The following is a 27,772-nucleotide window of genomic DNA, read 5'->3' on the forward strand; positions in this document are numbered from 1 at the left end:
TCAAAGATGTCTATGGTTGACATCTCCGGGAGCTATGAATATGTTGTTACATAGCATGTGGGAACCAGGGTAGCAGATGGAATTAAGGTTGCTAATCAGCTGACCTTACTATAAGGAGATTATCCTGGGTTAGCTGGGTAGGCCCAGTGTAATCACAAGCTTCCTTCACAGGTGAAATAAGGAGGCAAAAGGTCAGAATCAGAGAGAAATAGAAGATGACTTTGAAGATAGAGGGAAGGGCCTTAAGCCAAGAAATACAGGTAATCTTCAGAAGCTGGAACAGGTGAGGAAATAGATTCTTCCCTAGAGCCTCCAGCAGGAACAGTTTGACTTTACCACAGTGAGACCCATTTCACTCCTCTGACCTCTAGGATTGTAAGATAATAAATCTATTGGTTTAAGACATTTAACTTTCAGTAATTTGTTACAGCAGCAATAGGGAACTAACACAACTCGCTTTAGCCACACAAAATGACTCTCAGAATTCTAAACATTGTTTGAACCTCTACTCTTCCTCATCTGCCTGGTGAATTCTATTCATTCCTCAAAATCTTACTCAGATATTGTGCTAAGTCGCTTCAGTCATGCCCAACCCTTTGCAACCCCACTGACTGTAGCCCTCCAGGCTCCTCTGTCCATGGGATTCTTCAGGCAAGAATCCTGGAGTCGGTTGCCAGGCCCTCCTCCAGGGGATCTTCCCCGACCCAGGGATCCAACCCACATCTCTTTATGTCTCCGGCATTGGCAGGCAGGTTCTTTACCATTAGCGCCACCTGGGAAGCCCAACTCAGATATTACCTCCTCTAAAAAGTTTTCCTTATTGCCCCACCTCCCCATAGACTAAATTTCTTTCTCCTCTGTATCAATAAATGATTTTAGGAGAAGCAATCGAAAACACAAATACTCTGTTTCTCTTTCACTCATTTTTTCTTATATTAGCAAATCACTGAATGGTGGTTTGTGACCTTCTTATCTTTTTCTTGAGGTTGTAACATCAAAGTGCCCATCTTGTGCACTGAATGAATGAACCACCAGGTGTTTCTGGGGGTACTAATAGGTTGGCCAAAAAGTTCATTCAGATTTTTTCCATCACATCTTATAGAAAAACCCAAACAAAACTTTTGGCCCACCCACTGCCATACACTGAAGTGCTTGGACTATATGAGCATACAATGTCCCTCTTCTATAAAGCTCTGTCTGCTCTCTCTGGCCCATGGGTCCCCAGTATACTCGTGATTCTTCCAGGGCCAACCACAGGAGAAACAGAGATGCAGCCTAACATGACTTCAGCTGCCCTACGCTCCTCTTCAAAGTGTTTTCCTTCCTGTGGTGGTGGCTCTACCCCTCACCTTGAGTCCTTGAGATGATGGTCTACATGGTGTCCTATTCTTAACAAACAGGTTCTCAGGAAGAGTCAGGCACATTCACGTCCCCAGTTACATGACAGCTAGATGACTATCAGAATCTTGTCTCCATAACTGAGTAATTTGTGGGTGCTGTGGTGCATAAAACCCAAGATAGTCCTTCTTGTTCCAAATGGGTGCACATTAGTATAGGGTCACTATTTGAATTCAGGTAAGGGTGCAATTTTCTTGTAACACTAGAAATTCAGATCTTAGAGAGGATGGGCCAGGAAAGGTTGACCATTTGTCTAAGATGCTTCACTAAGACCTCCTAATTGCTCCACATGACCCCATTATTAGAATATGCTCTCTCTTCCTGTCACTTTTGCCGTGTCTCTTGTTATATTTGCTAATGCAGTCAAGGCCGGATGAGCAGTCTGCTTAAAGACAGAAATCTAAGACCATAGAGGGGCCTTTGTACTTCAAGCTCCATTCAGCTGTTATTGACAGTTTGAACAGGGCAATTGCACAGCCACTAAATTTTCTTGTCCTTTAGAAAAGCATATACTCTGAACTTTAAGAAATAATTTAACTTGGTCATTAAAAAACCTAGTGGAACAAATTTGAGCATCTTTGGAGAGTTAGCTATGAAAGAAAGACTGAGAATTTTATATTATTGGCAGAAACAAAAGGGAAATGTTAAGAGTTGCATAATAACTATAGCCAACAGCCAAGTTTCAACTGTGCAGATTTCATTATCCTGAGCTCTTAATCACCAGTCCTAGTCAGGCAGGAGCAGCCTTATGCATTATATAAACATCTCAGCTGGAACAGAGAATAGGTCCAGACCTGGGAAAGAGACAGTCAGAGCTGGGCTGGGCTTCTTTAAATCAAAAGTTCACTAAAATATATCTCCAGGATAATATTGCCTTTCATCATTCCAATCAGCAATATTTGTTCAAGTCAAAGTTTTGATCAAAACAAAAAAAGAGATTAAGTAACCAAAAGAGCACTGCAGAGAACTTCAGGAATACAAATAATACAGAGACACTTTAAAACATTCACTCCTTCTCAGCAGAGCCCTGTAATGACCTACACCAGATCACGCTCTCATTTTTCGAAGCTCCATGTCAGTGAGGAAGTGGGCCAGGATTAGAAGTAAACTACTTCTTCTACTGACTGCCCTTAATAACAACTGTCTCAATTAAAAAAAAAGCAATGATTGAAAACAGCTTAAAATATGCATACACATTCCAGGGTAGGATTCAAAATCACCGTTAGTAAAGCGTGTGCTATGTTTGAGACATTCCGGCCTACTTTTGCCTACAACTATGCAGTGTGGCGTGGCCTTTGACAATGTTGATTATGCCATTATTTCTTGTGCCCTTGATCCACCCACTGAAATATTTTGTAGGCCTCGGGCTGTCTTGGTTAAAGAAACAGACGCTGTACTTAGTGAGTGCCAGGCCCACAGGTGCACACCAGGAGACAGGCCAGGGTGGGGCTGGCCCCAGGGACCTCACCATCAGGTGAGGTGAGGACCACCCTATCCCTGAATAGGGGGATACCATTGTACATTTGGTAAACTTCTTCAGGGGAAACAAAAGGTGTTATGGGAGAAAATGATGGGTGGGAGGCCTCCAGGAGGAGGCCCCCCTGCTGCTCTCTAAACAATCAGAAGGGCCTGGTCATGAGATGGGAAACGGGTGGAAAAGCTTGAGTGGAGGGAACTGGGAGGAGGGAAGGCTGCTGGGCAGACAGGGCCGGGCTCAGATCAAACTTGACCTTTGAGGCCACCGCCAGGAGTTGGGATTTCATTCTCAGTGCGGTGAGAAGCCACTGAAGGGTTTTCAGCAGGGGAGTAACACGTTCTCATTTGCTTTTTAAAAAAGTACCACCAGGGACTCCTCTGGTGGTCCTGGGGCTAAGACTCCCAATGCAGGGGGCCCGAGTTTGATCCCTGGTTGGGGAACTAGATCCCACATGGGGCAACCAAGACCTGGCACAGACAGATAAATAAATATTTAAAAACTAAATAAAAAGTATCACTAGTATCCCTGAGACTGCTGTGTGGAGAGCATGGGGTTGGATTCTGAACAGTGGCACAGGCCCAGCTAGGAAGCTCCTATGTTCTCCAAGAGGGAAAAAGGGTGGCTGTGACCAGGATGGAATTGGCAGAGATGGAGCAAAGCAGAGATTCAAGTCCATTTTGGAAACAGATGCACTTAGCACATTCTCCTTTTATCCAGTCTCCTATGGTATTTATCTAATTGTCCTTTGGGACTTCCCTGGTGGCTCAGACGGTAAAGCATCTGCCTACAATGTGGGAGACCCGAGTTCAGTCCCTGGGTCAGGAATATCTCCTGGAGAAGGAAATGGCAGCCCACTCTAGTATTCTTGCCTGGAAAATTCCATGGACAGAGGAGCCTGGTTGGCTACAGTCCATGGGGTCACGAAGAGTCAGACACGACTGAGTGAGTTCACTTCACTTCCTTTGCAATATTGACAATGAGCCTTATATATGTCTCGTTTCCATCTCATCAAGGTTATGCACCTTTGACAACAGAGACTGTTAATCACCTTTAAATCCTCAGATCTTTTCACGGTGCCTTGGCCATACATGGCCTGCCATAAATATTTGTTTAGTTATATACACAAAAACACTTACTCCAGCTTCCTTAGGAAACCTTCCACGTGGGGCTGGCAGAGACCTGGCACTTGGTCGTCTCTGGTGACTGATCATTAAGCCTGTGGCCTCGAAAGCTGCGGCGTGTGGCTAAGCCTGCAGAGGAACACGTTGAGGGACATCTGTGTGGCCCATCACGAGAGCAGCCTCTGACAGATGGCACTGCACCAGCCATGGCTACCCCAGCAGGAAGAGCATCAGTAACCATGGGAACCACCGGGGACCAAGGTCCAGGCCCCTCCACCAAATGGGAAGGCAGGGGATAGGGAGGAGCCCAGATACAGGCAAACAGGAGTGGCTTAGGGCTGAATCTGATTTAGAAAAATAAAGGAATGTGGACTTTCACTGTGCTCTAGTGCCTAGAGTCAATTTATGAATCTTGGTAATATTTACATATAAGGGTCTCATAAAGTTCTCATCCGTTTTTAGACTTTAGCATCCTAATTCAAGGGAATATCAACTCTTTTTGGTGAGTTACTGCTTGGCTAGAAAAGAAGGGGAGAAGGGAGGCATATGCAGCCACTACATAGGGAGAAAGATTTATAACTGATATGAAAATTAGTCTGGAAGACAGAGTTCAATTTATGTCTACAAGAGCCATGTCACATAAGGCAATTAGCTGGACTTCAAGTGCAAGTGAGCTATGAATGATCAGATGCTTTGGATCCCCCTCTACCCAGGTCCCACTAGAATTAACCTTATTCTATATAGAGAGCAGACTCCAAAACAGTGCCAGAAACTAAGAATAAGGAGTAACCAAATACCAGAAACTGGAAAGATCTCTGCCCAGATTCACCTCCATGAAGCCAAATGAGAAGGTTGCTGAAGACCAACAGATTGCCCATTTCTACGGCCTGGACGGAAGCAGGATGCTCTTTGCCACAGATGCCTGTGATCTGGAGTGATGTAAGCTGGACTCACTGGGACAGGGTGGAAAGAGGAAATAGCAGAGCTGCTAGAGAGTCATTGTGAAACCGGCAGGCTGCAATATCACCGCTCCTTCCTGAGGATGGGCAGGGAGACAGCACTGAGCGTGGGACAGACTGGTTTCTGTTTCCTCCAGCCTGCCCAAGCGGGCAGTTTCAGTTTTGACACTGCAAATGGAAGTGATTGATCTTGAGAGGCTGAAGCCAGAGGCAGTGGGGTGAGGGGGGACAATCCCTAAGGCTGAACGTCGGTGTATCTTCAGTGGTGACATTCCTCACCGAAGTCCTAGCTCACCTCCTAAGTTCTTTCAGCCCAAACCAAACTGAGTAGCTTTGCTTGTCTGTTAGGGGCTGGGTGGGTTCCTGGGTCTCTACAGAGCTCTGTTTTGGTCTCTGACAAATTTAAGTTTATCCAAGCATTTGGAATGTTCAAATATACTTCAATCTTTGGCCAGCATAAATCCTTTTTAATATGGATAGAGTACACAGAGATCATTCAACATGTGGTCTATTAAAAGCCTGGACATAGAAAGGTGCAAGTAATTAGCTAAAGACAGAGAGAAAAGTTTTCTACTGAAGGAAATATGTTCTAAGAAGCAGAAGAAAAATTTTAAAAAATCCTATTCATATATTTGATCAGGCCAAAAAAGACAATGCAGGTATACTAACAGCAGATGAGGCTGTAAGTAGGCAATAGGACATGATAAGTAAAGGCTATGTATAAATTAAATACAGGATTTGTTGTTAGGTTGCTAAGTTGTGTCTGACTCTTTTGTGATTCCATGGACTGTAGCCCGCCAGGCTCCTCTGTCCATGGGATTTCCCAGGCAGGAATACTGGAGTGGGTCACCATTTCCTTTTCCAGGGGATCTTCTTGACCCAGGGATTGAATCTACATCTCTTGCACTGGCAGGTAGAGTCTTTACCACTGAGTTACCTGGGAAGCCCGAAATACAGGATAGCCACATTCAAAATCATACTGCTGCTGCTGCCGCTAAGTTGCTTCAGTCGTGCCCGACTCTGTGCGACCCCATAGACGGCAGCCCACCAGGCTCCTCTGTCCCTGGGATTCTCCAGGCAAGAATACTGGAATGGGTTACCATTTCTTTCTCCAATGCATGAAAGTGAAAAGTGAAAGTGAAGTCGCTCAGTCATGTCCGACTCTTAGTGACCCCATGGACTGCAGCCTACCAGGCTCCTCTGTCCATGGGATTCTCCAGGCAAGAGTACTGGAGTGGGGTGCCATTGCCCTCTCCACAAACCACTGGCAACAGTCAATAGCAGCCTTGAAAAGATAGTAAAATGAACTAGTGAGGTGGAGGGTAAACGTAAGAAACTCTACATATAGATGGAAGGCCATGGAAAATGTTGTAACAGAAGATATTAGATAAGACATGAACCATTGAAAAGCGATCTCTTAGATAGTAGGGTTCTTGAAGAAATAAGGTTGCAAAATGTGACTTAGTAGAACAAAATTTTCCTAATGCTAAAAGGAGGGTATAGTGGGGACACAGAGGAGAAAAAGAAGACTCCAAGTGTATACATTCTTCAGCAAAAAATAACTGTATAATAATTGTCAGATTACTATACCATTATACATCAACAACCTCAGATATCCTGGATAATACCACTCTAATGGTAGAAAGTGAAGAGGAACTAAAGAGCCTCTTGATGAGGGCAAAGGGAGAATGTGAAAGAGCTGGCTTAAGACTAAACATTAAAAAAACTAAGATCATGGAATTCAGCCCCAGTACTGCATGGCAAATAGAAGGGGAAAAGGTGGAAGCAGTGACAGATTTCCTCTTCTTGAACTCCAAAATCACTGCGGACGGTGACTGCAGCCATGAAATCAGAAGACCATTGCTTCTGGGCAGGAAAGCAATGAGAAACCTAGACATTGTGTTGGAAAACAGAGACCTTACTCTGCTGACAAAGGTCTGTCTAGTCAAGGCTGTGGTCTTCCCAGTGGTCACATATGGTTGTGAGAGCTGGATGATAAAGAAGGCAGAGCGCCAAAGAATTGATGCCTTTGAACTGTGGTGCTGGAGAAGACTCCTGAAAGTCCCTTGGACAGCAAGGAGATCAAATCAGTCAATCTTAAGGGAGATCAACTCTGAATATTCACTGGAAAGATTGATGCTGAAGCTTCAGTATTTCGGTCATCTGATGAAAACAGACAAAGTCCCTGAAAAAGTCAGGGAAAAAGTCCCTGATGCTGGGATCACTGAAAAAGTCCCTGATGCTGGGAAAGATTGAGGGAAGAAGAGGGTGTCAGAGAAAGAGATGGCTGGATGGCACCACCAATGCAATGAACATGAACTTGGACAAACTCTGAAAAATACTGAGGGACAGGGAGGCCTGGAGTGCTACCGTCCATGGGGTTGCAAACAGTCAGACACGACTGGGTGACTGAACACCAGCAACAATCTTCTAAGTATCTTAGCAAAACAAGTGCTAAAACTAATGTCCAAAAACACTTCTATCAAGGTGTAACAATACAGATGACCACACACTTCACCAGTGTTATTTTAACACAATAGAAAAACACATATACAGCTTTCAAAGAAAAAGGACAGACTAACACATTTCTCAATCAGGTCAAAGTAATACTGATGTGAAGGTAACATGTAGTTATTTTTAGATACAAAGACTCAGGGGGCAAAATGCTTTAAGGAATTAAACTGCTCAAAGATACTTGCCAAAACACTCAGAGATAATTAAAAAAAATTTTTTTAATGGGCATTTCAGTTTTAAAGAACTGTGGAAACCAAAACCAACGGGGAATATAAGCCTAGTCTATACTTATCTAGATTTTAGTTTCAAAATTATATAGAAAAATTATCTGTAAAAGATAATTAAAAGGTTAAAAAGGGCAATGCATAGTAAAAGCATAGCAGCAATAATGAACTTCATATACTAGAAGGCATGTAATAACAAGACAAGCTCTATAATGATAAGAAGAAATCAATGCAAATAACTGACACACGAGATGACAAATCAGAATCGGTATCATATGAAGAAAGCAAAAGTAAAAATAATACATGGAAGACTTGAATAGCATAAAAAGTGGGGCTGAGTTAACAGATAACCCACATTTTAAAAAATCTATGAGTGCTTTCTTTTCAAGTGTTCTTAGCACATTTACAAAACTTGACTGTATAGAGACCGATCATAAGGACAAATATTCCCCCAAACATGTTATATCAATCAAATTCTCCAGCCACAAAGAAATAAATATAAAAGTTAAGAGGAAAGGTTTATGACAGCAAGACAATAATAAAAAATAAACTCAAACTTGGAAATTATAAAAAAAAAATACCCATCGGAGGAAATAACTTTATAAATGGAAAAATGTTTTAAAAGCAAATAGGTTTATCACATCTTTATTAAGAATAAGGAAAAACTGCCAACCACCTAAATCAAGTGGGGGAATAGTTAATTAAGGTACTTTGTATGTGGTCTTGGGCAAATTACTTAATCTAAGTCTCTATTTCCTTATCTGTAAACTGGGGATAATTACCTCCTTCAATGAATTGTTGTAAAGATGAAATTAGACAATGCTTGTAAAATATTTTAATCACTATGCCAGCCATCAAGAGAACACTCAGTCAGTCTTATCTATTAAGACTGTCATTATTTAAAATTATGTTTACATTGAATTTGCAATAATAGAAGTGCTAATGTTACACCAAAGAAGGGAAAGTACAAGGTCGTTATCTGAAATACAGTTGATGAAAACTACATAAAATAAACAAATATGTGTAACCATTAAAATTGAAGCTTACCATTCTCTCACCCCAAGTACCACCTCAGCACACTGACACAGCTAAAAGAAACAAAAATGGGACTTTCATATTGTGGAAACAATATGGGTATTTAGGAATACAGAGCTGTGATTTATGTAATTTATCAGGCATCCTGAAGCAAAACTTTTAAAAAGTCTCTTTGGAATGTTTCCCTGAAGAGCTCACATCTATCTTTTCGCCTCTCAGGACCTCAGATCCTGCTCCTTCAGGTGTTGCTTCATCCCCCTCACAGGGCTGATCACTGCTCCTTGTTTCTCTCATGTGCATTCCTCTCAACCAGCGGAATGAATCTTCCCTGGGGACCCGCCCTTCTTTTGTATATTAATATGTGAATACTTAAAAATTTAATAATTGTGTCCCTGTGGAAAATTCTTAAAGAGATGGGAATACCAGACCACCTGACCTGCCTCCTGAGAAATCTGTATACAGGTCAAGAAGCAACAGTTAGAACTGGGCATGGAACAACAGACTGGTTCCAAATTGGAAAGGCGTATGTTGAGGCTGTATACTGTCACCCTGCTTATTTAACTTATATGCAGAGTACATCATGTGAAATGCTGGGCTGTATGAAGCACAAGCTGGAATCAAGATTGCTGGGAGAAATATCAATAACCTTATAAATGCAGATGACACCACCCTTATGGCAGAAAGCGAAGAACTAAAGAGCCTCTTGATGAAAGTGAAAGAGGAGAGTGAAAAGGTTGGCTTAAAACTCAACATTCAGAAAACTAAGATCATGGCATTTGGTCCCATCACTTCATGGCAAATAGATGGAGAAACAGTGACAAACTTTATTTTTTGGGCTCCAAAATCACTGCAAAAGGTGACCCAGCCATGAAATTAAAAGACGCTTGCTCCTTGGAAGAAAAGCTATGACCAACCTAGACAGCATATGAAAAAGCAGAGATAACTTTGCTGACAAAGGTCTGTCTAGTCAAAGCTAAGGTTTTTCCAGTAGTCATGTATGGATGTAAAAGTTGGACTATAAAGCTGAGTGCTAAAGAATTGATGCTTTTGAACTATGGTGTTGGAGAAGACTCTTGAGAGTCCCTTGGACTGCAAGGAGATCCAAGCTGTACATCCTAAAGGAAATCAGTCCTGAATATTCATTGGAAGAAATGATGCTGAAGCTGAAGCTCCAATTCTTTGGCCACCTGGTGTGAAGAACTGACTCACTGAAAAAAGACCTTGATGCTGGGAAAGACTGAAGGCAGGAGGAGAAGGGGATGACAGAAGATGAGATGGTTGGATGGCATCACCGACTCGATGGACATGAGTTTGAGCAAGCTCCGGGAGTTGGTGATGGACAGGGCGGCCTGGCATGCTGCAGTCCATGGGGTCGCAAAGAGTTGGACACAACTGAGCGACTGAACTGAACTGAATCAGGCTATAACCTGTTGCTACTTTCCTAGTTTCCAAATTTTCTACAGTGCATATGTATCACCTCTTTGTGGTAAACTGAGATAATATTGATTTGCCATAAAATTCACCCTTTTAAAGTGTGTAATTCGGAGGTTTTTATTATATTCTCAAAGTTGTACAGCTCTTCCCACTATTTAATTTTAGAACATTTTCATCACCCCCAAAAGACACCTTGTGCCAATTAGTAGACATTCTCATTCCCTCCCCACTCCAGCTCTGGAAAACAGGAATTTACTTCCTGTCACAATGGATTTTCCTACTCTGGACATTTCTTATAAATGGAACCATACAATATATGGCTTTCTGTGTCTGTCTTCTATTCAGCATCATGTTTTCAAGTTCATTCATGTGCTAGTACTTCATTCCTTTTTGGGACTGAATAATATTCTTAGATGTATTAATTCTCTAATGGAAAATCTATTTTAGCTTTTAAAAAAGGTAATGATTACATACGTATAACTTTGAGTTTTTTTTTTTTTTTTAATTATTGGCGGCACTGGGTCTTAATTGTACCACACAGTATCTTTGTTGCTGCATGTGGGATCTTTAGTTGCAGCATGTAGAATCTAGTTCCCTGACCAGGGATCGAACCCGGGCCCCCTGCATCGGGAGTGCAGTCTTAACCACCAGACCACCAGAGAAGTCCTACTTTTGGTTGTTAATTCTACCAAAAATACCGTGGTACACTCCGATCATAATAAAAAATGATTTTTGGTGATGCATAAATTGTTTTTCAAAATCATGCATTTAAAAATCACAGTGAGCCTGTTAAACCTGTTTTTTTCTGACTCAAGCTCTCAACTAAAAAGAACACAGGAATATAAATGATATCTTGCTGAACATCAGACACAGAAATTGAACCCAAAGAGACAGCTGTGGGTAACCAGGACCAATGCATACAATTCTGTCTTAGAAGATGAAAAATTCTTGGCTTTAAAATTCTGAATGTTCAAAGGAATACTTACGGTAACTGAAATGAGTAATTTTTAGAAACTAAGCATGTAAACTATTCTGTGGCAATCAATTGTAGTTATTTTAATTTGTATAGATGTAGCATAACTGAGCTTTATACTCATTAAGAAAAAGAAGTTCCAAATTGCTTGTATGCATGTTGTATATTTGTGTACCTGCAAATCACAAACATACAAATACTGATGCACACTCAATGCATGAATTTAATGTTCTAATCTCTACTTGTATAGGCAAATCCTACATATTTTCAGTCACAAGGGATATAGCTCAATCAAAGCTGACTGCAGCTAGGTTATATTAAGTAAGGGTAATTCATCAAACTGTACACTTGTAATCTGTACACATTTCTCTATGCATGTTATACTTTAATACACCTTTTTTAAAGTTAAAAAAAAATAAAGCAACAGAAGACTCTACACATTGTTTTCACATTGGAGGGCCTGTAGTCCTCATCTGGGTGAGCCTTAGCTAAGGGCTGGAGGAAGCTTTGTCAAGAATTAATAATTAAAATATTGCTCAAGTCTTTAAAGAGACATCAAATGCTCATTTGAGAAAGCTAGCATCAGTCTGCAGACTAGAAGTGCTTAAAAACCCATTCTGATAGAGAAGAAATCTCTACAGTCCTCTGTCATGAGTTGTTCATTCAAAGTGCTCTCTAAAGATGTCACTTGGGTTAGCATCTGTACTGCCAGAGAGACCACCTGCTGCAACACCTTCAGAGATGATGACAGTCAAACAATTGCATTTAATCATTTACGAGACTATAATATGTCAGTTGGGATTAGCTTATGCTCTCATTCAGGCAAATGAAGAAAATAGTTTTTTTCCACCAGCCGCCCCACCACCCCCCAAACCAGGATTCTTAACAAAGTTAGACCATAAAATGCAAAAATGCTAGTGGACAAAAAACTATAAAAATATCTCATTTTTATTAAAGGTTATTGACTGCCAGCAATGTGTAGATTCTAGCTAGTATTCAATGTTTTCAGGACATGTTCGTGTACCCTCCAACTCTTGGTGGGAATTATGACATGAAAGATTGTACATTTATTAAAAGCAGGATGAAGCACTGTTTGTGGGAGTGGAAGATGGTATCATTATTTTGGATAATGATAATTTTTGGATAATGACTCAGAAGACTTTAAAATGTCCATAACGTTCATTTGATTATAAGACTTTATTCCTAGAAAAATATTTAGGATTACAGTAAGATTCCATTAAAGGAGTGCTCATCATATTACTGTGGAAACAAAATATTGGAAACAATTTTAGAAATCCGACCACAAGGGAGGAATTTTCAAAAAGCGTCCACATACCGGAAAAGTATAGAGTAGTTAAAAATGTAAAATTATAGGAGTACATTTATTGTTATAGTTAGAGGCTCATGAGTAACACCATTCCTTAAAAATTATGTACCTAAATATAAAGAGAAATATTTGGGATATAGATACATTAAAATATTGATGTCATTAGGATTAGAATTGATTTTCTTTTTTCTTATCTACACATCCCATCTTTTCAGTAATGAACATGTTTGTTATTTTATAACAAAGACGTTTTACAAAAATGTGAGGGTGGGGAGGTAGGAAAATGAAGGACTACAATATTTATGTGTGTGGGAATACACTCTCTTGTTCCATTATGTGAAATTAGTGTCTATTCTTTACTTTCTCTGTGTGTATTGTAAAAGCTGTATGTGACATGCCTTTCATATGGTAGGAAACAGCCTTACTGCTCCCAGCACCTGTCTTTCCATTCTAAGCAGCCATCCCTCTGATCAACAGTATCATCTTGGGGCTTCTGGTCATTCAGGTCTCTTGACTTCTGTCAAAAGAACTAACATCTCAATAGATGCAAACACACAAATACACAGCCACTAAGCCTAGAACAATGCAGCAGCGCTACGCCAGCTGCACGCTAGGTGTAGGAACAAGCCCATGGGAAAATCTCCTTCTGTTCTCTTTCCAGATCAAGTCATGAGACTTTGAGAGATATCCGTTCTCATGTCAGAAGACAGTCCCTGGTCCACTTCAAATAAACCAATTTTTAAAAAATCTAGAATCTGAAATATTCCAAAGGTTTACTGTTGATTTTTGTTTGATACACACAAAGGGAAACAATTTCCCTTCCTTGAAGCCTCTTTCCAGGAGCCTTAATGATTGGCTGCCAAATTTAGCCTTGGCTCCATCTCCACCATGTCTATTATTCCTCCATGCTATTGATGTGAGGCCAAATCTCATCCCTATTTAAAGCGCCCAAGAGCAGATGTCTTGATGAAATGGGGGTGGTGGTGAATCTATATTGAAAAGAGCCAGGAAAACATGCTATAATGAATGGAAGCACACAGTTTCATGACTTAAGGTATTAAAAGTACACTCTCAGGAAAGAACCAATAGACTTAATCACATGATATGAAAAATCAAAGGCAGAAGAGGGAATTGTAGAGAAGGCAGTCAAGAACTCAGCTGCTTTTTAGAATGACTGGGGGAACTTGTTTTGTTTCAAATACTGCTGCCTGCACAAGAATGTCCTTGGCAGCACTGCTCGTAATAGCCAACATCTGGAAACAAACCACTGACCCTACAATGGATAAAGAAATAATAAATTGAAGTCTATTCACACAATGGAATATTATACAGTGCTAAAAAGGGATGAAACACAGCTGTATACAATTATAATGAATCTTACAAACATAATATCGAAAGAGGCCAGACACAAAAGAGATTTCATTTGTATAAAAGTTGACAATCAGGGAAAACTAATCCATGGCACTGGAAGTCAAGACAGTGGTTGCCTCAATTAGACAGTGACTGAATAGGGGCTTAAGATGGGATTTTGGGTGCTGCTAAGTGGAAACAGTGTCAGACTTTATTTTTGGGGGCTCCAAAATCACTGCAGATGAAATTACACTTACACTTACTCCTTGGAAGGAAAGTTATGACCAACCTAGATAGCATATTGAAAAGCAGAGACATTACTTTGCCAACAAAGGTCCATCTAGTCAAGGCTATGGTTTTTCCTGTGGTCATGTATGGATGTGAGAGTTGGACTGTGAGGAAAGCTGAGCACGAAAGTATTGATGTTTTTGAACTGTGGTGTTGGAGAAGACTCTTGAGAGTCCCTTGGACTGCAAGGAGATCCAACCGGTCCATTCTAAAGGAGATCAGTCCTGGGTGTTCTTTGGAAGGACTGATGCTAAAGCTGAAACTCTAAAACTTTGGCCACCTCATGGGAAGAGTTGACTCATTGGAAGACTCTGATGCTGGGAGGGATTGGGGGCAGGAGGAGAAGGGGACGACAGAGGATGAGATGGCTGGATGGCATCACCGACTCGATGGACATGAGTTTGGTTGAACTCCGGGAGTTGGTGATGGAGAGGGAGGCCTGGCGTGCTGCGATTCATGGGGTCGCAAAGAGTTGGACACGACTGAGCCACTGAACTGAACTGAAGGTTGTGTTTCCATATGTAGGTCCTGGTTAGGTTAGATTGGGGTGTGTGTTTAGTTTGTGATAATTCTTTAAGTTATATAGTTATGATTCATGTATTTTTGTTTAAACAAGATACAGTTCAATAAAAAAAGTTTAAAACTCAGATTTCTGGGCCCTAACATAAATAACTAAGACTACAGGTCATAAAATTCCTGGGAGTATTCAATATATAGCAAAGGTTGAGAATCACTGGACCAGATGATCTACATCTAACAGTGTGCCAGTCTCTTCTAGCCCATGAACCAACTGTTAAATTCTCAGGACTTTTGCAAGCCTGTTAAAATAGGGTCAGTACTGAATATTAGTTATATAAAGTTTCAATTAAATAAATTATATTAAAACAAAGGTAACTAAATACTCAAAACTTACCACTTTGTATTTATTCTACTATATTTTACTATTCTCTGTATTTTGAAGTTTGTTATTGTTGCTCAGTCCCTAAGTCATGTTAGACTCTTTGTGACCCCATGGACTGCAGCATGCCAGGCTGCCCTGTCCTTCACAATCCCCCAGAGTTTGCGCAAACTCACGTCCATTAAGTCAGTGATGCCAGCCAACCATCTCATCCTCTGTTGCTCACTTCTCCTCTTGCCCTCAATTTTTCCCAGCAACAGGGTCTTTTCCAATGAGTCAGCTTTTTGCATCAGGTGGCCAAAGTATATTTTGAGGTTATTTATTCCAGTTTTATCTGTATAATGGAAATACTATATAACCATGTGCTACTGTGGGCCTCCCCGCTGGTTTAGCAGTAAAGAATTCGCCTGAGATGCAAGAGATGTGGGTTCAATCCCTGGATCAGAAAGATCCCCTGGAGAAGGATATGGCAACCCACTCCAGTATTCTTGCCCGGGAAAGCCCATGGACAGATGAGCCTGGCGGGCTATGATCCATGGAGTCACAAAAGGGTTGACATGACTTAGTAACTAAACAACAAGAATGTGCCATCTCTTTCCAACTCCACACTCGGTCACAACGGTGGTTTCAAATGGGCCATGGTGGAAGCAGTTACACCAGTGAAACCGGCAACCACTCCCCATCAGGTCTTGCTCTATTTTTCTGTCATCTTGACGTAAGAACATGACTTTAAAATGTTAATAATGCAGATTAAACTTAAAAGAGTGTAATGTGTGTAGCAAATATCCTTACAGTATTTAAAAGCTCTTATTTGGCTCAGCAAAGAAATCATTCATATCTTTGATGAATGAATACAGCCTGACATATGCCTTTGTTACTTCACTTTTGTCTTCCTCACATAAAGAAAAATATTGGGCAACATTTATATGGGAATTGCACTCATCAACTGTACCACAGGTAGACCATGGACAGATGAGTTCTCAAAACCAGTATTTTGTGAGACCCAATTAGCTAAACGGAGTTTACAACAAAGACTATTTTCTATTATTATTTATAAATAGTATGCTACACCCATTCTTTATGTCAGTAAAATTTATAATCAACTTATGTTTGCACATAAATGCATTCTTTTTCTCTTCCAGAGTGCAGGTTGATTTACCAGCACAAACCTTTCACATTTAAGATTCTATGACTCTATATAATTTAAGAAAGAAGAAAGCAAAATAAGATGGGAGCCTCCAAAGAAGGCATTTCAGCATAAGATAATGACTATACTTTACAGAGTACAGTATATTTCCCAACTTAAAATATGATCCTCAGACCAGTAGCACTGGCATCAATGAGGTACCCCCTGGGAAACGCATAATCTTAGGCCTCACTCTAGAACTTCTGAATCACAATCTGCATTTTATCAAGATGCCCAGGTGACTTTTATGCATATTAAATTTTGGGAAGCATCACTTTAAAAATAAACTCCCTGCTATGAATGGAAACTCACATAACTGGTTTGAGACTCATAGCAACCTAGCCATTGGTGATCTCTAAGCAGCTCATACCAAATGAAGGATAGCACTGCGGAAAACACCTAATAGCTAGCCCTACACTTGAAGAGTGAAGAACAGGGAATCCTGGTGTGCTACAGTCCACGGGGTCACAAAGAGTCTGACATGACTTAAGTGACTCAACAACAAACCTGAAGAGGACATACATCTTGCAACACACATTTGTCCAACACTGAAAAGGGAAACTGAGCCACTAGGAAACTAAAGGCCACTTGGATGATTCATTTCAAAAAAGGGGGAAAAAGTACAAGAAAAAAAATCTTATCAGGAGCTTTCCTCCATATATGTAATAAGAAATGTTGCCAAAGACTTGGATCCAAAAACCGAAAACAGGGCAGCAAGTGCCACATGACAAAGTGTGGCAGCTGGAGAGGGGAGTGTGATGAAACATTTCCCAGAGATGTAATTTAGGCCACGGTAGCTATCAGTGCTGAGGGTGAAAGGGGGAAATTGCAGTGCTTATGTTTTTCCCATCAGCATATCAGTTAGCAACCCGCGACAGAGAGAAAAGATGGTCAATGTCCAGGAAGGATTCAATACTAGAGTTAATTGAAATGATGGGAGGAAAGTCTCACTTGTTTTGAAATTGAAGGCAAAAATGTTCTACTGGCAACACTGTTCTCTGAAAATATTTTAGTTATTTGGCTGAAAACACAGTAGCTGCTTTGAGATGCAAAGGTCTACGGGGAAAACACCTTAACTAACAAGTGTCTGAAAGGGCATGAGAGCCAGGTATCTCCCAGAGGAGCTTGCTATTACTTTGAAGCAGAAACTGAAGCAATAAAGTAATTCATGCAAACCTCCACAACCCTAGAGTGTGAAGAAGACAAATGTAATTGTGACCAGGCTACTGGTACTCAGGGACACAGCTGGGCCCGTTTTCACCCAAGAAAAAAGGTCACTATAATCATCCCTTGTAGGGTCAGACCTCAGATGACTCCAGAACATTTAGCAGCAAAATGATATGGATGCCCTGATGTGTTATAACATTTTCCTTGACATACTTTAGCAAGGCTAAGAAGAAAACTCACCCTTGTTGAATACCTACTGTTTTTTGTGTGTGTTTTAATCATTTATTTGCTTGGTCTTAGTTGTGGCATGTGGGATCTATAGTTGCAGCCTATGAACTCTTCAGTTGCAGCACGTGAAATCTAGTTCCCTGACCAGGGATCGAACTGGTAGACTCTGCCCTGGGGGAGCACAGAGTCTTAGCCATTGGACCATCCAGGAAGACCCCCTAATATCTGTTTTACGTGTGTGATTTCACAGCATTCTCATAATCCTGATGGAGGTGATACTGTCTCCATTTTACAGATGAGCAAAATGAGCTCCAAAGAAATATGTCACCCATGTCACATGATTAATAAAAAGCCAGAAATCCAGACAAAATTAAAAATCTCCACAGTTGATGAAAACAGGCATCTCAACAAAAACAGCTTGAAAGGGATCGGAGTATGGGGTAGTTAAGTTTCGAATACGAGGAAAGACTGGTCTGTATTGATGTCCAAGAAGATAGGAAAGGTCTCTCCTAGGACCCACCATATCTTTACACTGCTGGAATCCCCTTGTAACCCATTTCTGGATGTATGTTAGGTTTCAGATATACTTCAAACTTGATAGCTGCAATTTTGGCTAAGTTGGAGGCTTCAGAAGGTGTGCCATGTTTCAGCTCAGTTCATAAAAGAACTGAGCCCTGGACTGGGCTTTGGAAACCTGGGTTCAGCCCCAGCTGCGTCATTTATGAACTAGAAGAGTGGGTGAGCTGCACTGCTTCTCTGGATGGTAGATTGTTTCTCACCTATGTGAGGCTGGATTAAGGATCCTTAAGAACCTCTCTAGGTCCAGGATTCAACCCTCCATGACTCAACTGTTTACTAGTGTGACTTCCATCAAAATATATTAGAGATGCCCTGAAGAATTAACAATCTGTACAGACAACACTGCTGTGTGGTTCAAGTTACCAAATACAAAACAAGACACATAAAATTAAAAAAAAAAAAAAAACCTACAAGAATAATTACTTCTTTAACAATCTGCAAGAATAACCTGGAATTGAATATTTTAAAGTGCTTCCCCCCATTATATACTTAAATCAAATATATATTCAAATTCTTAGATCTCAGTACAAATCCAAGCTCTACTTCCAATTAGTTCTTTGACTTAATATACCTGAGTTTCCTTTTGCTTCTATAAAATTGGAATTTATAAAGAATATCATCTGTAATGCAATCAAGTGTCTGGCATCTAGAAACAGCATGATGTAAGTACTGGTTGTTGTTATTCCGGCAGTCATTAGGGGTCCGGACTAGGTTGGGTGACAAACAGTTCAAAGGAAATTTCTCCACGGAGGGATCGAGCCTGAGATTGTAACCCCATTAGCACTGGGTACTTGCCATTAACCTGTGTCTATGCAATAAATAACGTCAGGTGCAGAGAGGAGAAATATAATCACACTTGTGGACCTGCAGGCATCCATCTGGTTTCCTTCTTTGTAAGACTTTCTAATTCATCCTTAGTTGATGAAACCATATCGGACATGTTGATGTGCTTGATGGGACAGCTGCTGGCAGTATCTGAGGGCAGGAGTGTCCTGGGACATCAAAGAGTGGCTGTCATACTCACATTTTAGTGTCTTCATTTGCCCATTTCTCAGTGTCTGTCCAATGTGTACGAGGAACAAAAGATTCTAGGAGGAGGTGACTTCACTTTGTTTATAAATTCCAGCCTCCCCCGCTTCCCCCCCAAAATAAACCCTAAACAATTTTTATTCTGACATATCAATAACCTGTCTATACACATCCCATCTGTTTGGGTGACTGCCTCTTGCCTTTCCAGGCAAAGCTCTCCTTTTCTCCTCCCCTCCCCCGCGAATCACACACTCCCACCCCCTTCCCCTTTCTATATACACCTCACTTTTTGTGACTTATCTTTCCTTCCCTCTCCAAATTTTGTTTCGGTGTCGAGAGGTTGGTGGGGAGCCTGGATAGAGAAAAGAAGATGAACACAAGAACCAGATTCAAATAATCTGAACTCTTTGAACCCTATTAGGTGAAGCCAGAGTAAGGCCTTCAAAGAATGAGACTGAACTGCCTGTTTTCTAAAAGGAAAAAGGAAGACCAATAAGAAGAGTAAAGAAAAAAAATTCCTGTTTTCTACAGGTACATTTCTTGAGTGAAAAACAGCAGAATTTCATGTATTTCCAGGAGTGTTTTGAGAGAGGTCAAGCATAGTAACCAAAGCCTCTAAAGTTCAAAAAAGCAAACAAATGGTTGCTAATTAAATTACTCTTAGAGATACCATACTCATTCTAAGGCCTTTTTTGGTGCTAACATTATATGATTCAGAGTATAATTTTACTCTTTAAGCAATTATAGGTTTATAGTTGTTATATGGATAATTTACAACATACCATTGTCACAGCTAAGCAAATATCAGTTGATAATGAGGTCTTAACCTGTAATGGGATCTTCCCAGTGTAATGGAGCTATTATGATCTATTTTGTAATGATACATTATATAACAACTTTTATAGGACAAAGCTGTTATAGGACAGCTTATAATAATCCTTTAAACACTTAAAAGTATCTTTTAACTAATTAAGCTTTTAGGGTTATTAGCTTGGGTTGGGGGTATCAGTACATTAAAAAAGAAGATACAGTAAAGTTTTCTTTGGTAATTTATTTCCATTTTACTTTTTATTATCCCTTTATATAATACTCTCTGAGAAGGATTAACAACTTACACATTATTCTACAAAAAGTAAGGGTGGAGGAAGAAAGAGGGGAAAAGAGAAGGTTGTCAACCCTGGCAAAAACGGAAAACGTCCTGTTTAACCTTTAAATATTGGCTGTTTTCAGGACTTACATTGGTATTTATTTACTAGGTATCGAAATCTATCTATGTGACACATTTCAGACAAACTGAGGTTGCAGAAGGAATCCAGTACTCTTAAGCACCAGGTCATGCTGTAATGCTTTCTTCGTGATGCTGTGAAGACTCAGACAGCTTACAATTTTGTTTCAATGCTTTTCAAGCAATAACACCTCAAGTTTGAGATACTGTAATTTAGCAGTTCTAGATGAATGCATAATCTCTCCCTCTTGGTTTGAAATTCTACACTCTGTCTTTCTCTAAACTCTTACCCTTTTATTATCTATCTAGACAAAAATGTGCTTGGAAAAATTTTCCCATCCATACATGGAATTGCAAAGTAGTCCCACAGGATAGAAAACGGTGAATTTGTGAATGTACTATTGACCCTCAGTTCAGGGCATGCATTATCTTGATTTATTTTCTCACTTTTCCTGCATGAATGTTTAATATCTTGTCTTTTAAAATCTATTTGTAAGATCCTTAAAACCGGAGACCCCCATAGTAAAAATCTTAAATTTTTGACAGGGCCATGCCATAAAGTACACACGAATATTTAATATTTTGCTGTTTTACTTAAAGAGAATGGAATTTATTCTTTTGTAACACCTTTGTCATTGAATTTTACTACATAAGCTGTAATTACCAAGTTATCTTAGGCAAGTCACTTAAACTTCCTTGGTCCCAGTTTCTCTATTGAACAAGATTTTTCCAACTAGAGAATTTAGGTTTTGGATTAAGACAGAACTTTAAAAAATATAATTTCTTCCATTTACTAGGAACTGAATCTATTACCTGACCTCTCTGAACTTTCAATTCCTCACCTTGTCCTCTGGAGACCAAGAGAAGTGTTACACCTCACAGGAATTTTTTTTTTTTTTGCAGAATGAGAACGTAAGTGTAAGGAATGCAGCATATTACCTGAATTTTGGTTCAAGCTCAAAAATATCAGTCCTTTATTGTATCAATTTTCTTTCTGCTCTAGAGTGCTAAGATTAGGACAGATGTAAAATTGCAATGATTGAGCATGCAAATACCCTGTATCTTCAGCTATTCCTGGCACGACTTGGATCCCCAACGTGAAAGAGAAAAGTCTTATAAAGAACAAACTGATTCAAGGCCCATTTTAGTGCTATTTTTACTCACAGAGTAAATAAAATAATTTTAATAATCATGGAAATTGTGATATTCATAACTGAGTCAATAAAAAAAAAATGACAAAGACAAATCATTCTAAGACAAATGACCAAGTAAGTTGTTCTGAAATGCATGCTCAGAATCAGATAGACTATGTCAGCAATCTATGGTCACGGGTTTGCACAGACACTGACCTGGCTTGCTGGAAGTGAAGAACAGAACACCCTGCTCACAGCTGGACTTACCTACACAAAAGAGAGAAGTGCCTTATAAAGTATTGCTCTGTAATACTTGCTTGCTTGGAGCACATGGGGCGCCACTGACATTTTTAACATGCATTGTTTTCCTCTCCACCCCACCCACCAAAGAGCAGAACCTGCTTTATTTTTTCCAAGTGTCAGTGTTAAAATGGCATTTCTTGGGGCCATATACATTCTGAAATAGCTAGGTGAACTTTTTGTAGCATTTCTGAAAATATATTTCTGAGCATTTGGGAATGATACCAAAAAAAAAAAAAAAAAAAAGCAGTTAGCCACAAAACCATGAACAGAAACAAGGAAAACCTTACAGGGATTTTACAATACAGAAGGAAGAGAAATGGATCTACTATTCCTCCAAAATAGCATTTTTAGGCTGTATTATCATAAGTAAAAGTCCAAATGACTCTGGGGTTTTTTTTTTTTCTATTTGATTGCATTTGTATAGTTAATAAGCTATGTTGTTGTCCCAACATCAAACTGCCCGTGTTTCTGTTTCTACCTCTGTAACCACACACAACCCTATGTACTTAAAGTCACACTACTTTCTACATTTGGTTGGACAACAATATGCAAGCTTAGAATACTGTGATTTCATTGCTTCCTAATGATTTTTCAAAGTCTTCCACACTGTGAAGAACAAGTTAAATTCCTTTCCCACTAACAAGTCCACATGTGATCCAAGAATCTCAGAGAAAACTTACTTGAATAATAATTTGCTGCCTACTCCACCTGTGGAATGGTATGCAGACATTATTTATATCGAAAAGAGCTTGTGCTTCTCTTTCAGCAAACAGTGACTCTCTCGGGCGTCCACAGTTACCAGAAATGAAATATAATTTCAAATTTCTGAAGAGTGTTTTAAAACAAACTTATCAGCGTTTTGTTAAAAAGCCTAGCTGTTTGCTGAAATCAAACACAGCCTATTGGCTATTTATATCTGCTGATAGTGAGAACACAGTTATACAGAGATGAAAACTACTGGTAACATACTTTTGCAGTTTAGAGGGGATATGCTGTACAGTGTAAATACGCAGCACTGCTCCCGTGGGTGCTGGGGGAGCCCCAAACGAGTGAAACCTCTAGCTGAGCATCTGGCTGGGGTTCAACAAAGCTTCGGGAACAGCACAGGCTGGGGAGGGGGAGTTCAAAGTCAAAGAGCTTCTCCTCTTCCTAGGTCTGAGCGCCTTTGTGTGTATATTAATCTTCATGCATTCCCCCCACCCCCCAGCAAATGTGTACAGTCAGCTAGAAAGGCACAGCTTGTGTGCTGACATGCAAAGCCAAGTCAAAACCCTGCGCTTGGCACTCCCTTCTAACTTTCTGGCTTGTCCAAGTCTAAATATTGACATTGCTCTTCAGTTGAGATGTTTGATACTGCTGAGGGTAGCAACGGCAGAACTAACAGCAGGATCAAATGATACATTCTTACATCGTTGAGCCTTCCTTCCACTTCTTTTTTTGTAGAGGGGGTTGGATTCCCTTGTCTGCACATCTTCCTCCCACCCCACCCTTCCACCCCCACCCTGTTTTTCTCCCCAAAACCTGAGCACGCAGAGACTAGGTAAGGTGTTTTGCAAGCCCCTCATGGCAGCTCCTACTGTTGTCACAGCAACTCACAACAGACTCCACAGACACCGGACCGGGGTGGGGAGCGCCAAACTGTGGGCTGACCGGTCAACTCTCTTGGGGTGCAAGCGCCAAAGGGGCTAGTGTCCCCCCCTGTGCAGTTCCTCTGGCTCCCCACCACCTTCCAAGGAAAAGAGCCTTGTGGTCGGCGCGGCGCGTCCCCCACCCCCTCCCTGGCGCAGCCCTCCTTCTAAGGGTGCCCTGTTGTGCATTTTCTCAGCTCTAAGTTAGGGGTGCGGCTGTGCAGGCGCTCCTAGGAATCTCTTCTGCTGGCCTCTGATGGGAGGGTTCCCGGCCTCGCAGAGAAGGCGAGGGCGGCTCCCAGAGCAGCTCGGTCCCACGACTCTTGCTCGGGACGCGGCCGGCCGCGTGGCGCGGCCCGGGGCCCCCATAGGCCACCCGCCGGGGCCGGGGCGGGGTGGGGTGGGGGGGGCTCCGCGGCGGCTGCTCGGAGAAGTTTCACAGCATAGCGCACTCACGACACAGAACCTACCCTGAAGCCGAGCGAGACGCGAGCTCTCTCCGCCTTCAAGGGCTGGGGGAGCTGGGGTGGGGGGTGGTCCCCGCCACTCAGCAGCAGCCACGACTGCGCGCGGTCGCGGGTGTGCCGGGCCCCTGCGCGCGGCGCGCCGCCCGCCGCCCAACTTTGCACAAAGGCAGCATGGCTCTGCCTCGCCTCTTGGGCTCGCCCCGCGCCGCGGCGGCAGCTCTTCCCGGTGCCGGGCCGGAGGGGCTCGCCCCTTTCCGTCCCCCAGCCCTCCCCCTTTCCTCCCGCCCCCGCCCGGCTCCCAGGCTGGCCGGCCGGGCGGAATGGAGAGCGCTCGGCACCCAGCTCCGCCGCGGTGGCGACCGCCGCTTGCTCTGTGACGTTAGCAGCCTTCGCGGCTATTTATATCCGCACGATTGGATTTCATTCATGAAACCCGGGCCTGGTGTGTCTGTGCGCTAGGGTGCGGGTTGCAAAGGTGCCTTAGTTTTTACGCAGACCCTGGGGGTGGGGTGGGGGTGGGGTGGGGGCGGGCTCGGAGGCTGCCTGCAGGGGGCTAACGTGTGCCGAGCCTGGGAGACCCCAAGCCCTGTTTGCTAGTGGCCGGGAAGGGAGGGGCAGGGCGAGCTGTAGCCTCCCTCGCCCCCGCCCTCCCCACGTCCTCTGTCCCCAGCACCCCACCCATTCGCATACAACTGCTGGCCCTTTGTCCCAGGCTCTGGAAAAGTAAGTTGGGCCACTAACCGGCTGGGCAGCATGGCTCTCTTCCCCCCAGGAGCTGACCGGCCGCGGACTCCAAGGGAGGACATTGGCTTTTGTTTCAAAACGGAGCCCAGCTGCTGACTAAGAGCTGCGTTAGCCCAGCCTCCTCCTCCCCTGGGCGTTGCACGTGCTGCCCGGCTCGACTCTGGGTTACCTTCCTCTGTGACTTGGCTCGTGGTGTCCCTGCAAGGGGCGTAAGGACGCACCGGCTGCCCCCGACCCGAGTAAGGAGGAGATTTACAACCTTTTATAAATGGCTGGGTGAGGAAGTGAAATTGACTTCTGACCGCTTGTGGGTTGTCAGAATTCTTGGATACCCTGCTGAACTCCTCCTTACTCTTCCAGGCTGTGAGCTCTGAGGACGGACCAGAGGCAGTTTTCATGCATGCACATAAAAGATGTCTGTCTCCTACAGAATGTCAGGTAATCTGTGAAGCTCTAAGAAGGTGACAATGAACGCAACCAACCCGGTGCTGGTCCCCAAGGCACTTTCTTTTCAGCCAGCTATTAAAATTAGTATGTTTTACACCATCTCATTCCCATCCTCGCAATTAGGGGCAAAGGTATTGATGTGTTCAGCTAAGGTTAAAGGGTTTATTCATTTGTGCTGTGATGTGCTCAGTCGTGTCAGACTCTTTGCTACCCCATGGACTGTAGCCAGCCAGGCTCCTCTGTCCTTGGAATTTTTCAGGCAAGAATACTGGAGTGGGTTGCCATTTCCTACTCCAGGGGAATTTCCTGACCCAGGGATCGAACCTGAATCTCTTGCGTTTCCTATGTTTCCTGTGTCTCCTGCATTGGCAGGCGGATTCTTTAGCACTGTGTCACCTGGGAAGCCCTCATTCATTTGATAAACCTTTATTGAGGAGGCTATCTGTGTCCTAAGGGCTGGGGATACAAAGATGGCAACAATGTGTCCTTAGTCCTCAGGGAGTTCTCAGGTAATGGATTTGCAGAGCTGGGAAAGAAGGACCCATATTCTACTGCAAAGACTGTCTCTGTGTTGTCCCTCAAGAAACAGAACATCAAAAAGATGATAAATGCAAACACACTTCTCCTACCTCAGTTTCCTCCAAGAAACCATAGGCTCCCCAGATGAGTTTTACTACACTGGATGTTCCTACTCTTCCCCATTTGTTTATATTCCCTTTGGAGACCAAGTCTTGCCTGGTGCTCTCTAAATTCCCCAGAGACCCCAGAATATAGTGACATTCAATGTTTTTACAAGGAAAGGTATTAAGGGCAACCTTCTTTTTTAAGCCATCCTCACTGAAGTGTCTTTGAAAATAGAATTATTAGTCTCTAATCTTTAATACCCAGAAGAGAGGACAATGAAAAGTCAGATTATGGGGGTCTACTCTAAGAACCTCAAGACAGACACATGAGGGGGTGATCATTTACTTGGCACAAAACAGACTTTGCTTAGTCTATATAAAAGTGACTCTATTTTGAAAGGTTGAATCAATATACCTTTTTTTTTTCAGTAACATATTTCTTGGGAAAATTTAATTAACCCTGCTCACTCCTAGCAATCGCTCCTCTTTAGTGCAAGCCATTTCTCATCAGACTGCAATGGGAGATGAGAAATAGTGTAGAAACTCAAAAGAAATAGGAATCAACATGTATTATGGCCTTTACATCTGGCAGGCAATGGGCTAGGCCAGGTTTCAAACACATTTTCTCAATTAAGCCTCACACTAGTTGATGAGGTAGATACCCTTATTAACATAACCATTTTAAAGATGATGAAACGGAGGCACATAGAAGTAGTTTTCTGAAATTTTGACAGTTGCATTTGCACCTCGGTCAGATTATGCTAAGGCATTATTATATCACTAACTGGCCTTTTGACATCCTGCTTTTTCTTAATTTCTTTCATTTCCTCAGTTATGAATTAAAAAGTTAAACGCCATCTTTAAGCAGCAGGTCAGTCAGTCAGTTCAGTCACTCAGTTGTATGCAACTCTTTGTGATCCCATGCATCAGGGTCTTTTCAAATGAGTCAGGTATTTGCATCAGGTGGCCAAAATATTGGAGTTTCAGCTTCAACATCAGTCCTTCCAATGAATATTCAGGACTGATCTCCTTTAGGATGGACTGGTTGGATCTCCTTGCTGTCCAAGGGACTCTCAAGAGTCTTCTCCAACACCACAGGTCAAAAGCATCAATTCTTCGGCACTCAGCTTTCTTTATCCAACTCTCACATGACTACTGGAAAAACCATAGCCTTGACTAGATTGACATTTGCTGGCAAAGTAATGTCTCTGCTTTTTAATATGCTGTTTGCTGCTGCTGCTGCTGCTAAGTCACTTCAGTCGTGTCCGACTCTGTGCGACCCCATAGACGGCAGCCCATCAGGCTCCTCTGTCCCTGGGATTCTATAGGCAAGAATACTGGAGTGGTTGCCATTTCCTTCTCCAAGGCATGAAACTAAAAAGTGAAAGTGAAGTCACTCAGTCGTGTCCGACTCTTAGCGACCCTATGGACTGCAGCCTACCAGGCTCTTCTGTCCATGGGATTTTCCAGGCAAGAGTACTGGAGTGGGGTGCCATTGCCTTCTCCGAATATGCTGTCTAGGTTGGTCATAACTTTTCTTCCAAAGAGTAAGCGTCTTTAAATTTCACGGCTGCAGTCACCATCTGCAGTGCTTTTGGAGCCCCCTGCAAAATAAAGTCTCTTATTGTTTCCATTGTTTCCCCATCTATTTGCCATGAAGTGATGGGACCAGATGATATGATCTTCATTTTCTGAATGTTGAGCTTTAAGCCAGCTTTTTCACTCTCCTCTTTCACTTTCATCAAGAGGCTTTTTAGTTCCTCTTCACTTTCTGCCATAAGGGTGGTGTCATCTGCATATCTGAGGTTATTGATATTTCTCCCACCCTCTTGATTCCAGCCTGTGCTTCACCCAGCCCAGCATTTCTCATGATGTACTCCGCATATAAGTTAAATCAGCAGGGTGACAATATATAGCCTTGACCTACTCCTTTCCCTATCTGGAACTAGTCTGTTGTTCCATGTCCAGTTCTAACTGTTGCTTCCTGACCTGCATACAGATTTCCCAATAGGCAG

General features: G+C 42.0%; 1 protein-coding gene and 1 long non-coding RNA gene across 9 annotated transcripts in view; one reads left to right on the plus strand and one right to left on the minus strand.

Annotated features, from left to right (window-relative positions):
• The window catches only part of RHOBTB1 (Rho related BTB domain containing 1), a 141,815-nt gene that overhangs the window by 51,580 nt on the left and 62,463 nt on the right, over nt 1-27,772 (minus strand). For 2 of the 8 annotated variants that reach the window (XM_027530982.1, XM_027530983.1), the window contains exons 1-2: nt 23,947-24,187; nt 21,762-21,812 (exon numbers count right to left, since the gene is read on the minus strand). The exons of 1 other annotated variant lie outside the window; for it this stretch is intronic. The gene's annotated coding sequence lies outside the window, so the exon portion shown is untranslated. Of the gene's footprint in view, nt 1-21,761; nt 21,813-23,946; nt 24,314-24,684; nt 24,767-27,772 lie in introns of those variants that run through there. 5 more of the 8 variants (XM_027530977.1, XM_027530975.1, XM_027530979.1 and 2 more) reach the window with 5 other exon arrangements.
• LOC113885552 lies at nt 24,839-25,235 on the plus strand. The gene is made up of 2 exons (XR_003509249.1): nt 24,839-24,926; nt 25,048-25,235. It is a non-coding gene; the product is annotated as an uncharacterized LOC113885552 (long non-coding RNA).

This window comes from Bos indicus x Bos taurus, chromosome 28, assembly GCF_003369695.1.
Source record: "Bos indicus x Bos taurus breed Angus x Brahman F1 hybrid chromosome 28, Bos_hybrid_MaternalHap_v2.0, whole genome shotgun sequence".
In the NCBI taxonomy this organism is placed as follows: Eukaryota; Metazoa; Chordata; class Mammalia; order Artiodactyla; family Bovidae; genus Bos; species Bos indicus x Bos taurus.